This window comes from Triturus cristatus, chromosome 3_1, assembly GCF_964204655.1.
Source record: "Triturus cristatus chromosome 3_1, aTriCri1.1, whole genome shotgun sequence".
NCBI classification, from domain to species: Eukaryota; Metazoa; Chordata; class Amphibia; order Caudata; family Salamandridae; genus Triturus; species Triturus cristatus.
The window spans coordinates 907,026,000-907,040,507 of NC_140583.1; the positions used below are offsets into that span (position 1 = coordinate 907,026,000).

General features: G+C 44.7%; 1 protein-coding gene across 2 annotated transcripts in view; it reads left to right on the forward strand.

The window, feature by feature from the left end:
• Positions 1-4,448: 4,448 nt before the first annotated feature.
• DPP4 (dipeptidyl peptidase 4) overlaps positions 4,449-14,508 on the forward strand; it is a 554,733-nt gene continuing 544,673 nt past the window's right edge. The window contains exon 1 of one of the 2 annotated variants that reach the window (XM_085645431.1): positions 4,449-4,850. The gene's annotated coding sequence lies outside the window, so the exon portion shown is untranslated. The remainder of the gene's footprint in view (positions 4,851-14,508) is intronic. The other variant, XM_085645429.1, reaches the window with a different exon arrangement.

The following is a 14,508-nucleotide window of genomic DNA, read 5'->3' on the forward strand; positions in this document are numbered from 1 at the left end:
GCTAAATGGGCCTGGGGCAGGGGGTGCAATTTACCCTGTCTGGAGGAATCCTGGGGCACATATTAAAGGTGGCAGAGGGCTTTAAATCCTCTTGCCTTGATATGCTGATTATTTAGCCATCCTGCTTGGAGGAGGTGCCAATAATTCGGGTCGGAGCAGGCATTGTTTCTGCCCTCAGAGTGGGCTCTCACTTGCAGGGGGTCAGAAACCTGTCTGTGGTGGCAGGCTGGTCTACATCCGTCACCTGGAAGATGGTAGGTTTTCAGGAGGCACCTCTAAGGTGCCCTCTGTGAGCATGTATTCATAAATCCATCACTGGAATCATGATAGGTTTTTAGTATGAGATGTTTCATACCAAACATCCTTGGTTTCAGTGAAACTATCATGTAGCTGGGGAAATCGTAATCACCAGTGCCCATTACATATTCTCAAGATGGTCTCTCTGTTCACTGACAATGTCCAACAGTCACTTGGACATCACAGGGGCAAATCTGCTGATGCAGAAATGTCTGTAAATGTAATACAATGCACCCTGCCTCAGGACTGTAAGGTCTTCTGTATGCATGACTAACAAATATTACATTCACTGTCTGCAGACATAGCACAAAGGAGGTCTGCCATGGCACTTTCCTACAAAAATGATACTATAATGTCAAAAATACGATCAGTAGAACCGGAGATCTTCAATTAAATTATTTTAGGTAAGTATAGTGCCTAAAAGTCCAAGGCGCCACTCGCGGTCATCTGGTTATTCTAGACCGAGGGACACTCACAAGTTTGAGCCAAACACCATGGAGTGCAGACCAGATACAGAGACCAAGTTAGTCCTGATGAAAAAGTTACCTGTTGAAATTCAGGGGCAAAGAGATAGGTTTGCAGTATAAGACGATGCCTGGAGCAGGGAGAGCATCGCTGAAGATCACAGCTGTCATGCAAAGAGCAGGATTGTGTAGTGAAGTATGATGGTATGTAGGACATCAGACCAGGCTACTTCAAGACGTGTGTTTATTAGCCACAGCTGCTGCAGTCAGAGTAACAGTAACATTTGGAATCTCTGAGCTACAAGCTCACACAGTACATTCCACATTCCAATGAGATGTCACCATGAAGGAATGAATGCAAGATCACAACAATATCTCCCTTCTTTACAACAAATGAAAACAGATAAAACAACAAATAAAATGTCATGGTATCAATAAATCAAATCATAATCACACAGTACATTCCACATTCCAATGACATGTCACCATGAAGGAATGAATGCAAGATCACAGTTTTTCAGGTATGCACTGTTTTTGCGAAAAGAGGACAGTTTTTTTATGCAGTGTACTTATGCATTGGTTTCTTGAGGTGGTGGTTTCTTAATGGTGTTACACGTGTAATAGTTCGCGTAGTTATTAACTAGGCACTGTTTTGAGCACCGATGCTTTTTCTTTAACACACACACTTTTTAGGCATTCATCACCATGATGTTTCGGTTTCTTTGGTGGTGGTATTCTGCTTCTGTTGTAATGACCATAATGTTATCCCCTTGCGCTTTCCTTGTACAGCATAACTGAATTCAGTGCGATAATTTGTGATGTTTTTCAATTGATATATGTATGGTTTGTTTCTAGAGATTCCCCTGATGAAGGGCTAAGTTGTAAGCCCGAAATGCATTGGGATTTGCCTTCCGAAATTGTGAATTCTTGCTGAGAAGAAGCAATGTTTTGTTAACCTTTTTTTCGTCATTGAGTAAAAACCATATGGACACATGGATCCAGCTTCGTTATTAATTTGTTTCCTGAGTGTGGAGAATCAACCATGATGATGATTCCAATGTTATATTTTGGTGTCCTTTATGAATAATTGTCTCACTTTCCAATAAGATATTCGTTATAGTTAGGTCACTTATTCATGTCTAAATATTAATATGCCCCACCTGGGCATCGTGTAGTGCACTTGTTTTTCTAGACATCTGTTTAGATTTTCTATTGACATTGTTGTTTACAGGTGGCTGGCAGTGCCATCTTTCAGGTGCACACTAAATTGATTGAAATGTCAATCACTTTTGAGTAAACATTAACATTATAGTTTGAGTTTGAGAATATTGAGTGCATACTTAGCTGCTTTTGTCTCAATCTATAGATCACAACAGATTGGCATCATGGACGGTTGCCACTGTCCAATGAAGAACAGTAGGTCATTGCATAGGGCCATTGCTGGATCTTTGCATTGGTGATCACAGCGGGCTATTGTTGCTGTAGCACGTAGTGCAGATCTCATGTTGCTGGTCATTGTTGTATCACCAAGAGTTGGGTTCACCGGAGCTTCGAGTTGGCGGTCATCATGGGTGCTGGGTGAGTTTTGGCACGCACTGACCTGTTCACTGTCATGAAGAGCCCACAACTTCAGGATTTCACTGTTCTTTGCATAGGAGTGCACATTTATGCCAGCCATTGGTCCAGGACCTGCGGAGGTACCTCTTGTGGATAAGTGATTACCTTTAGCAGAGGCCCGCAGAGCTCAGGCAGGTCCAGTTGGGCAGTTGCAGGGAGGCCTCTGGAGCTTGTTGTTGCCCTTTAGCACAGAACAGGAGGCCAGCCTTCTAATCCTTGCAGTCACTCTGGTGGTCCTGGGTTCAAGGACCAAATCCAGGCTTCCTGCAGTCCTTTTTCTGAGTCTTCCACAGCACCCAAAGTGAACTGATATGTGGTTCAAGAGGTCCAATATTTATACGTGGTGCCAGCCTTTAAAGTGGGGGGACTCCCTACCCTAGCCCCACAACTTCATATGAAACATTCCTCCCTTCCCCAGTCATGTGTCCAAGTAGTCTAGGGTGACAAAAGACTAGTGTAAAGTTATTTTGTGTGTGTGATGGTGGCAGCCCTTTGAAATGTAAGTGGGGCAGGAAACCACTCCGTCCTAATCTTCCTGGCAGGATTGCCCATTCTGCCAAAACTCACTGTCTGGGGGGAATACACGAAAGGCAACTGCCAACCTATTCTCCGTAATTTGACCCAGGACACAGGCCAACTTTCAAAAAGTGCCATTTTTAAAAGTGTGACTTAAAATCTAACTTTGCCATTAAAATACATTTTATTTGAGTGTAAACATAATTTTCCTATCTGCTCTCAAACTAACGCCCATGTAGGTGAAGATCTCAGCCTATTCCAGTGCATTACGTGTAAGAATGACTGCAACTGTGTGGGCCGTGTAATCCTTCCGTGGATGTCGAGGCCAATTGTATTGATGTGGCTGCCACATTGTTGGTTTTCTCTTACATCTGCTGATAGGCATTTCTTCTCCCTGCTATGGATATCTTCATGATACAGTCTATGGCCAGCAGGATGCCCCTTCCTGCACAAAAACAATCCTGCTTACAACGCAGGCACCCTTGCACCATACTGCAAGGGTGCCTCCACTGGTGCTAGACAGCACATTGTCCGCCAGCGCAGGGAAAAGACAGGCATAGTGTTAGATATAGAGCATTCCTGTTCTTTTCCTATCATGCAGCACAGCAAGGTGACTTGCTGTGCTGTGCTGCATGGTATCTTAATAGACTTGCCCCTTAGTTCTTGCAAGTGTTGTAAAGTAAGTTGTCTGACTGCTTTCCATGAAAGTGCCGGCTGGGTAAGCATGTCTATGCTGGTGCGCAGCCGTGCTGTGCTCCTAAGGAGATTGCAAAAGACAGAGCACTTGAACACAAGTAATCAAACAAAGAGCACCTTTATTTAAAGGAAACTCCTGCCAAATATTGTTTTCTACTATCAATGGTCTCCTGCATCTACAATAGCAATCCCAAGCTTCCCTAGAGGCAATGAGTATCACCAGGGCCTGACTGGGAATCGAAAGCAGTCCTGGCAATGATGTTCAAGCCAGCCCCATTCCCTTCCTCCTCCCTCGTCTCTTTCTCTCTTCTTTTGGCTTTCTTTTCTCTCGTTCCTCTAGCTCGCCTAAAACTTCATCAATTCCAGCCGCGATTAACCTGGGTGAGCTAGAGAAAGTGACAGAGGTGTCGGCAGAATCCTGTGGTTTCATGAACTATACTCCAAAGACTTCAGCCCTGCGGGGGAATGCCCGATGGGATTCTTGTAGAGTCTGGCACTGTGCATCACAAAAATAACACGTGCCAGTGGAACTGAGGGTACACGGGTGGTAGATCCAACCCGCAAAATAAAAATGTTTTAGCCCCTTCCTGTCAGACCCTGGCATGAAAGCACAGCATTAAGACCCAGCTTGAAGTAGTATATTTAAGAAAATACACCCTTACACGTAGTTCTAAAATTAGCTTGGCAGACACGGCGTTGGTGTTCAGGGAGGTTTCAGTAGCATCAGGTTTTTCTTGAAAACGAAATCAACCACGCCCACACTGTGAAGAAGGGAGCTGGTTTTTGTAAACGAAATGCCTCAATAAATCAACTCCACCAGCGACAACTGCCTGTTACACTGAAACCGGTTTGGACAGTTCTGCCACAGCCAGTAATGAATGTCTGGTCTGCTTTTCTCGCTCAGGAGAATGTATGCAGATGTGTATGTTCACCTCACAGCCACACGGTCTGCAGATTGAATTAGTTTTATTTTAGGAGTCGTCATGTGTTGCAAAATGTTCCCCAGCAGGTTGCACCTGACACGCCTTCTGTGCACACAGTATAGAAAACGAAACAACACACTCTGACGAAAGCAACAGGATAGAGAATCGAGGTGAACAGAAAACCCCAGCCTGAAAGGAAGTGAGGGCTGTAGTCTCCCGCAGGTGGCACGGATCATTCACTTGTGACAATCACTTCTGCAGGCCTGCAGGCTTCACTGAGCAGGCAGAGGTGGTCTCGCCTTGTTTGTTACTCTTCGCCCTTCGCTTCTTTCAAAAGGTATGTCTATGAGTACGTTCTTCTGATTGCCGATATAAAGGATTCATATAAACCAGAGTTTTTAAAAAAATAGAACCGCAATATGTGGCTTGTAATTTGTTGTAAACAGTTTAAGCATTTCCCTGATCTCCTGAGGCGAAATCCAACATTGCCGCAAATTTACATCCATAAATATATCCTATTCATCAATGACTGGCGTGATAGATACATAGAGCGCTCGAATGTGAGTGTGTAAGTGGCATATGTAGTTGACGGAAGGCCAAGGGAGCAGCTGCTCAAACTGCAAGCTGGCTCTAGTAGCCATTGTGACGTCACATATGTAATAAATAAAGAGAGAGCAGGTTTACATGTACTATAGTAAAAGACACCTACGATTAATCATGTTCATCAACCTGGGAGACAAACTTACCAAGGGCAAGGGGTGCAGTATTATCTGTGGGGAAACTGATAACAAAGCAAGTTTTAGGGCCTGGTTCCAAGTTTAGATGCTATTTATCGCACCTGATAAATAACAATACCCGTGGTAACACCAATTACGAGTAGGTGGGGAATAACATGCAATTTGAAGTGTTTAACGCACTAAAATCAGCATGATCTGGTAATTACATGCGCTCTTCCTTTGTTAAATTTGGGCAGGTGTGACCTGCTGTGATTTAACTAAGGTTAAGGTAATTAATGCATCAGATAATTATTGGATGCATGAAGTACCTACCAACTCGTAATTCTAACCTATGAATAAACAAAGGTTTTAGCATGGGTCAGAATTAACCAACCCTCTTGTAATCAGGCCTTTAATGGCATTTCTAATAGTATTGGCAGTCATTTAGAAACGTGCCATTTTCTGAGTTACTATTGAGCAAGCATATCCAATAGAAATCAAAAGTTTAAAAGTTAAAAAAAGTAAAAATGCTGATGTCAAATTATGGCAGGCACAGACTTGCAAAGAAAAATATGTGAAAAGTGCATCTCTTTTTCAGATGACTGTACAGGTGATCAGAAAAAAAATGTCTCTCACACTGCAAAGCTGCCAAGGCTTAATTAAACTAACTGACTCATTGCTGCATGCTGTATGCTGTGGAGGGCATGAACATTAAGTGGATCACAGAGTACACACCAAAGGATAAAGAGGGCTGACCGAAAGCATTTCAATGTATGGATGCCAAAAAATTACATGGATGACTGGCGTGCTCCAAAGCCCAAGATATTGTTTCAAGTACTGAAAATCAATTACAATATAGTCCACTTAAAAAAACAAGATAAAAAATACTAAAAGTATTTTCTGAAAGCAACATAAGCGAACATATTCTGGGCACCGCATTTACAGAAGTGGAGGGGAAAGTATTAGTCACAGACCCTATAGCCATAATATATTTAGTTATATCAGAGTATTCAAGTATTTGTCTGTGCAGCTAAATTTCTTTTAATATAAAAAAAACATAAATATTTTCACGGGTTTAGGAAAGTACAGATATTACTTGCATGGGATATTATCTTTTTAGCTTGCCCGCAAGTGCATCGAGGGGGTCGGGTGTTTGTGGATGGCTCCTCATTTGCCAGCTCTGTACCGGCCCGGAAGCTGGAATGCTGAGTCTGGCCTCAGATGGCACTCCTTAGTGGCCTTCACCTCTCCCTACTTACTCCTTTGCTCTGCTTCTTTCCTCTGTTGTGACTGGGGATCCTGGGGACTGTGCATGACAGGTGTACTGGAAGGAGGTGATCTGGCTCAAATACTTCTACATTGTGCATGCTTCATTACTGTGCACTCCCTGGCCCTTTTCCATGGTGGTGCATTCCCCTGATGTGTATGTTGATGCTATTGCTGCTACAAGCATCCCCTTAGTTATGCAATCAGACTACTGTTATCTTGAGTCTGAGTTAAGCTTGCCAGGCATTATTTGTTCTAAAACACATTGGTTTGTTGAGATGTGTTGTAAAAACTTAATAAAAGTATTTGTTTTTTTAAAAGTGCAATATTTTATTGGGAAATGTGTCCTTGCATTAATTCTTGCCAAAGGATATAATTTGCGTCTTCCAGTTTATGTAACGCATCTGGTGTAATAGCATAATATCAGGAATTTCATGTAACAAGCATAATGAAAAGTCTCAAAATTATGCAAATTACGCCAGCCTAATTAAAATTTCGCCCAGCCCAAGTGTTAACCACATCATCAAACAAGAATCTAACAATCACATATTAAAACGTGATGATGTTTGGCATACGTAACTCAAAAAACTTCAATATAAATCATAAATTCAAGTAGTGCGATTCTTAATTATTATGACATTTGATAGTAAAGATTTTTCCCTTTCTCGCTTTCTTCCATTTTTATTGTTATCCTCATATTTAATTTTTGTTATAAAGGCTAACATATTGTTTATGTTCTAATTAAATTTTTTATGTGTGCACTCTCAGAAAATGAACTTTATGAAAATAATGTTTAACATTATTTGCAGAATTATTTTGTGTTTGCTAATTAAGGTTTTGTGCTTGCTGCAACATGTTTATGTTTTGCACTTAATAAAACATCAGAATTGATTGATTTAAATACCTATTCTACATGATATGCCTCATGTGCTAGTTAAAAACTTAGATTAGGAGGTATTTACGACACGTCATAAATATCTCACCTGGGGGAATGGTATTAGAGTGGGTTTTATGCTGACCATTGCTCATAATTTATTGGCTTTATTATCCACCTCAGTTCCCTGCTCCTTAGCTTTTCTCCATATTCTTTTGTTTGTCCTGCCTAAGACAAATTTCAGTCTCACCGCGTTTTGATTGGATACGTTTTATACCCCCACATTAGACCTTGTAGAGCAGAGGAACTATTTTCTTTACCTCTCTCTGGGGGATATTCTCAAGAACGTGTGATAACTATCGCAAAATTTGCTTAACGCAACGTTGCACATCGTAGACTATCGCGGGAAAATAACACCGTGTTAACGTTGTATTCTCAACCCGACGGCACCATGCGATAGTCTCACGATAACGCGCCAAATGACCGCGTTAAAACTAACGTGACGCAGGAAAAACGCGAAACACGGAAAAAGTTGCGATGTGGCCAATCGCGTTACAAAAATCAGCGATAACCAGCGACAGGCCTCCAATTCCCGTGCGTCATTTGGGAAAATACACTATAAAAGAAAAAAAAAAAAAGGCCCAAAAAAATAAACTGCGTACCACCATGGATGCACCCGGGCCGAGTGCAGAGGACAACGCGAACTCCACAAGCCCCACAGACAACCAGCAAGGAACCTCGGGGTCGGGGAAGGCCAAGGAGAAGAGGAAGACGCGGTTCAGTCTGCAGGAAAACAGGATCATTGTTACGGAGGTGATAGAACACTACCAACAACTGTTCGGCACCGCAAACGTGTCATTGGCAACAAAGACACAAATATGGCAGACTATCTTGGACCATGTGAATGCAGTTGCAGCATTGAGGAGGACAATGGAAGAGGCCAATGGGCACTGGAATGATGTGAAGGCCTAAACCAAGAAGAAACTCAATGCCAACATAAAAGCAGCAACGCTCATCGGAGGTGGGGGTCCAGCGGCACACCAGTAGCTGGATGACATGGAGAAAATGGTGGCCACAGTCATCAGTCGGGACACGGTGCCAGGAGTTGGGGATTCGGACACTGCTCAACATGACCTGACACAACATTAACAGGGTGAGTACCGACAAGGGACTGGGGGGACGGGGGGAGATGGGCACAATGGCACACATGCACATGTTAGTAGAGCACACTGCACACCCACAATGACTCTGGATATTGTCCCTGATCCCCGTGGCACACCGCATCACACTCACAAACACCAAGTAGGCCCCCATATCCAATGTCCCCAAAGGGGCCCCACACCACACATCAATAATCTCACCACCAACACATGCACACGTGCGAAACCCAGCAAAGATGCCCATTTGTGAGCCACCCTGGCAATGCAAGTGACACAACATGATAATCAGCATGCCACGACACTGAGGTGGCTGAGTGTCGACCACATCCGGAAAGGAGCAGGTCACACTCTGACACAGCCACGAGCACAAACAACCACTGACATCAACAATAACATCTGCGGACAAACCATGCCCAAGAGTCACAACTCAACCAACAGCCCTAAACAACCAAGTCGGTACATCTCAGCATTGTAGCGGCATAGAAGGCAAAGGCACACCGCCTGTAAGGGATAAGGGGCCACAAAATCAGAGCTGCAGGGGCGACTCACCCACAATGCTGCACACACACATAGGAATAAAAGCACCTCAACATTGACAACAATGTGGTACAAACTGCAACACTTTCACAACAGTACACAGGACACAACTGGTGCAGCATGGGTGTACAAAATGGCCAATCACTCCTGGCATAACAGGAAACTGTTAGATGACAAGGTACGAGTACAACCTCACATCCCTGATGTCGCACAAATGTCCACTGTCCCGCATCAAATAGGCAACTCACCACAAACAGTCACAATGTACATTGTCATGCAGTCTGTATGTAAACTTCACCAAAGCGTCAACATACATGTAACACACAGTGAAACTGCATCTCTCCGTTACATTGCAGAGAGACAATCAACACCTCCGGCAGAGCAGACCCTACATCACGTCAGTGATGATGGATACAACCACCAGGACATCGACCTAGACGAACTCCAGCGGTTCATGGACACCCGCTGCACCCCACCTCTAGTAGCAGGTCAGCCCAGCACCATCGAGGTGAGCCCACCCTCTGAATAGACCACACAGCAGGAAGCACCCACCACCATGTCTGGCTCCCAGCACCTCACCGAAGAACACATGGCGTTCCAACGCCGTGTGTTAGACTGCCAGAGGGTGCTGGCTGAACAGGTGCGGCTGGGGTTCCAACTCATGGCAGCCAAACTGGATGCCATACGTGGGTGTCTAAGTCCCATCAGGGACCACTTACACTCCCAAACGGTCACCCACAGTCCACCCCATGCCCACCAACAATTCATGGCTGGCGTCGCTGGAGTCATGACTCGGAGTCAAAAACAACTGTCCAGTCAGAGTGGCTACAGCGATGTTATCCGTGATTTGGGAAACATGAGGAGTGTCATGGGGAACATGGAGCGGATGCAGGAGCAAAGAATGGCTACCACGGCTGCACACGAGAAAGCTGTAGATGGGATCTTCCATGCCCCGCAGGTCCTCATCATGGGAGTGATGCCACAAGACATTGCGCAGAGGAATGATGCTGCTACTTCTACATCTCGGCCCCCTGATGTATCAGTCTCACACAGTGCTGCAGACCAAACACCACCACCCACATGTGAGGCACATGAAACATCAGAGGCCGAAGGTTAGGATGAATCTGCCTCAGTGGTAAATAGGAAGCAGTAGCATTCATCTCCGCCATATGGCTTGTCACTGCTTGGTTCTGCACTCTGGATCGTGCCCTGGAATAACACCTTCCACTGTCCCCCGATACACCCAGCCACACTAACCTTGCACCTCGACAGGGACTGCCACATTTCGTTTGCAAAACAATGACACAGCAATCAGCCTGTGTACTGGACTCTTTCCATTCCCAGTAACTTGTCAATCCCTATAGGACTCTGGCTGGCCCTCCATGGGGCAACATTGTAAAGCGTTATCTGCATGGCGCAGTACTAAGACAGCTTCAACACTCCACTGTACGTGAATAATACCTTCCAATACACACAGATGTGTCATGTACATGAATAATCAAGTATGAAAGCATGTACGGATGTAGGGGCAGTGATTCCCCCTTACGTCCATGTTGCACATGTTGTGGGACTTGAGTCACAGGGTGCATCCCTGCATCATGGTGGTACATATCTGACCCCAAAAGAAGCCCTGTTGTCAATTGTAGGTCACAAATGACAGCCTATATGCAATTAAGTGAGACACATGTGAGACGCTGATATGTGGGATTCCGTACTATCTCTGACACACAGAAATGGCTTTTCGAATACGTGACACCCCAAACAGCCTCTCTGTACAGAGGTGACACCCCCAAAACCTATTCCAAATTTTCAAAATTGTTAGCACTACATGTTTCACTTACACTTGTCAGAGTGATGTGCCTGTACACAGGAGTGACATGAACTCAGGGAATGTGTGTATGAAATAATTTATTTGTACATGATGTGCCTGTGCTCATTTTGTACTGTCCCATGTCAGCTAAGGACTGTGACAATGTGACGTGCTCATGTGAAGAAATTGTCAATGATGGTGTTCCTACAGGCTATTCCTGCTGCAGCTAAAGTGGGGTGTGGTCCACATGCCTCATCTTCCTCATCATCGTCTGGTGCATCTGGCAGTTGTAGCCATGGGGCATTGGTGTGTACACATATTTTGTGCAACACACAACATGCATCGATCATCTTGCACACAATGTCTGGGCTGTACAGGAGCCTTCCACCTGTGATGTCCAGGCACCAGAAACGTGACTTCAACACGCCAAATGTGCGTTCCATGATGCCCCTGGTTCGTTTGTGGGCCGCACTGTACTGCCTCTGGGCCTGTGTGTTCGGGGCTCGGAGGGGTGTCATCATCCAAGGGCAGAGTGCATATCCTTGGTCACCTGTGACAGTGCAGAGTGACATGAGTCAATAGTTGGTTCCGCATGATGTGTTGGCAGGCTCACTGGTTCATTGGTGTATGATATGTGTGTCTTAGTGATTCCTTTTTGACATGTACTGCTTGTAGCAAATGAGTGGCATCAATGTGTATTACGTAGCCTCACTACTGCTCCTCCCTCCCCCCGAGCCTATTTACTACTGTGCACAGCGCGGTTGCATCACTTGCACTCCTACGGCACACCATTGTCATACTTGTCTGCGAATGTCCACAAGCCTGACTACGACACTGTGATGTTGTGCGTTGAAGGTGGGCAGCCACGTGTGTGTAGGCCTATGGTAAGGACAGGGCAGAAACAGATGTAGAGTTCATGGCTGGCTGAACTCGCGATGGGGTTGAGGATAGACCTTTGGCTTATGCTGCGGTAATGGCGACACACACAACAGTTGGCATGTATGATCCCACACCCCGAGCGGGCTTGTGCTCCCTCATTTACCCCTTTGGCCGAGCCCGTACTCCGGGGGCATGATACATTGCAACATTGTCCATTGCGTGACGGGTGGCGCCGACATCACAACAGAGACACACACATTAGTTACTGCATTGGCAAGGCCACAACTTAACCACACCCAGAGCCCCGGTGTCCCTCATGCATGCATAATGACCACACGGACACACTTAGATAGTTTGCGGACCTGGCTACGGGCACATGCTCCCGGCCCCTTTTATTGCCAGGGTCACATGTACAGTGATGCCTGTGCTGGATGGGTGTGGGGTGAGTGTAAGCCAGCCCTCATGGAGTGGTTGCTGCTGGCAACAACTTGAACATTGATCACTATTTAAGCGGAAACCGAAAATATCAACATAACACAAACAACTGCGAAGCATCATGGTTGTAGCCGGAGCAAGTACAGACGTCACACAATATGCAATCAGAAGGGTCAGTGAGCTGAAGTGCATTGATGCTCTTGTTAAGTGATTGTCTAGGGTTGTGTCCCTTTGCGATATTCTCGCTGCAGATGCAGTGGGGTGTGTTACACATCAGTGGCGGCTGGTGACATTTGAAAGTGGTGGGGCGTCAAACGTGTGGTGGAACGCACCGCGGCGAGCGAGCGCGCCCGATCAGCATAAGGAGGGTTCGGGGGGGTCCCCCCCCGAGAAAATGTGGAAAAAGAGTGGGCAAATGGTGCATTTTCAAGCAAATTTGAGAAAGCAAGATGGTTAAAAAAGCAATTGTGAAAGTACAGTTATTACATTAATAAAGAGATGTCAATGTCATATTAATAACATAGGTAGTTCTTTATTCAGTATAATCACAGAACTGCATAGCAGACTTATAGATAACAATGCTGAGTACCATTCATACATAGCACATTTGCCATCAAAATGTTCTTTTTTTGAAGCATTCACCTTAACTGTTTGAGCTCGTAAAATAAGTAAAGCAGTGGCAGCTGGTGATTTTTCAAAGTGTAAAAAAGTTAGAACCAACTGAGCCCAACTGATATAAGTCAAGATCAGGGGGAGGGGGTTCTTCATCTAAGAAGTTTTTGAAAGAAAAAAAGGGCAAATAGTGCATTTTAAGCTAATTTAGACAAAAAAATGAAAAAGCAATAAGAATCTAGACCACACATAGGGTGCACGACAACTGAGCTGCCTCTTTGTTAATGGCATTATTGTAAGGAGGGAGGCTGAACACTTCTAGTAAAGTACACCTGCACCTCAGTAAGCAGTCTAGGGACATAGTGTTGGACTAAACCTGACTTGTATTTTTGTCACAAATCTAACAAAAAATAAAAACATAAGTTGGCAGTGTAAGGCACAAGACCCACCATGAAAGCTTTAATGTGAAAACACACTTCCTTCTGTAATTACTAAAACATACACAGCGACAGTCCTATTCTGCCTCAGCATTGTGGCTTTTATTGAAAAAAGGACACTAGATGGAATACATAATCTCCCAAATACATTCTGTAACTATTTCTCACAGCGAAACATCGATCACATGCATCAGTGTACACTGTTGTTGCTCTATAAAATATAAAAGCCAACAGTTGAAAAACTGCTGAAAAAAATATTTAAAAATCATAACAAAGCACAACAGTGCATTACTGCTGCATAATCAGTAGTTTTGCCTGTAAATTGGACAGTCACCCGAGGTCAGCTCTGTACCCCCAGAAACATCAAAGTCCAAGTTCATATAGGTGTTTTGCAAGGTATAGGAGATTGCATGCACTTTACTTGCTGCAGACAATGTTTGTGGTAGTACCAGAGAAATAAACAGTAAAAGCAGCCTTCCAGACCATAAAACAGGAGCACAAACATAACAAAAAAAACTGCCTACTCTTTCCCATTATTAAACGTTACCTCACTGTGTTAGTGATGACTTCACTCGGCCTCAGGAGTCTGCTGAGAGAAGGGTTCCCACTTCACCTCTACTCTCGCCTTCTGTCAGCAGAATCTGTTGCGCAAATTGCACTGCATTTTACGCTACTAAGTTAAAGGCATCAAATGGCGTGCCAGCCACCTAGCTTAGGCGGCAAGGAGCCTTTGATGTGGTTTCTAACACTTGCAACAATGTGAAACTCTATGTAGGTATTCTGGGTTTGCAGACCTCTTTACAGCACTAAAGTGAAATAACATGCGCTCTCTGACATACTTTGGGTGCTCTCATACACCAATCTATAAATAGAAGCAGATCGGCTTAGTTTGGCACACATGTATCCATGTCAAAAAGTTGTGGCGGAACCTGCCATTGAGCAGCACTGATACTTGGACCTGAATCCAAAAGTGGACCCAGCTTTAATTTTAAGAACCCTGAGTGAAAGTGCACCCTGCTTTAATTTGAAGAACCCTGAGTGCTTTCTGCCCTCTTACTCTCCCTGCTCTGCCAGTGGCTCTCTAATTACCCATCTGCCTCCTTCTACCCCTCTCTGACTCTGCCCTGCTCCGTGCTCTCTCTCGCCGCTCTGACTGCCCCTCTGTCTCTGCCCTCTTACAGTCAGAGCTCTCTCTCTGGCCCAACTGCCTCTCTCCTACCTCCTGCCACTCTCTGTCTCTGCCCCACTGCTCTCTCTGCCTCCCAGGCT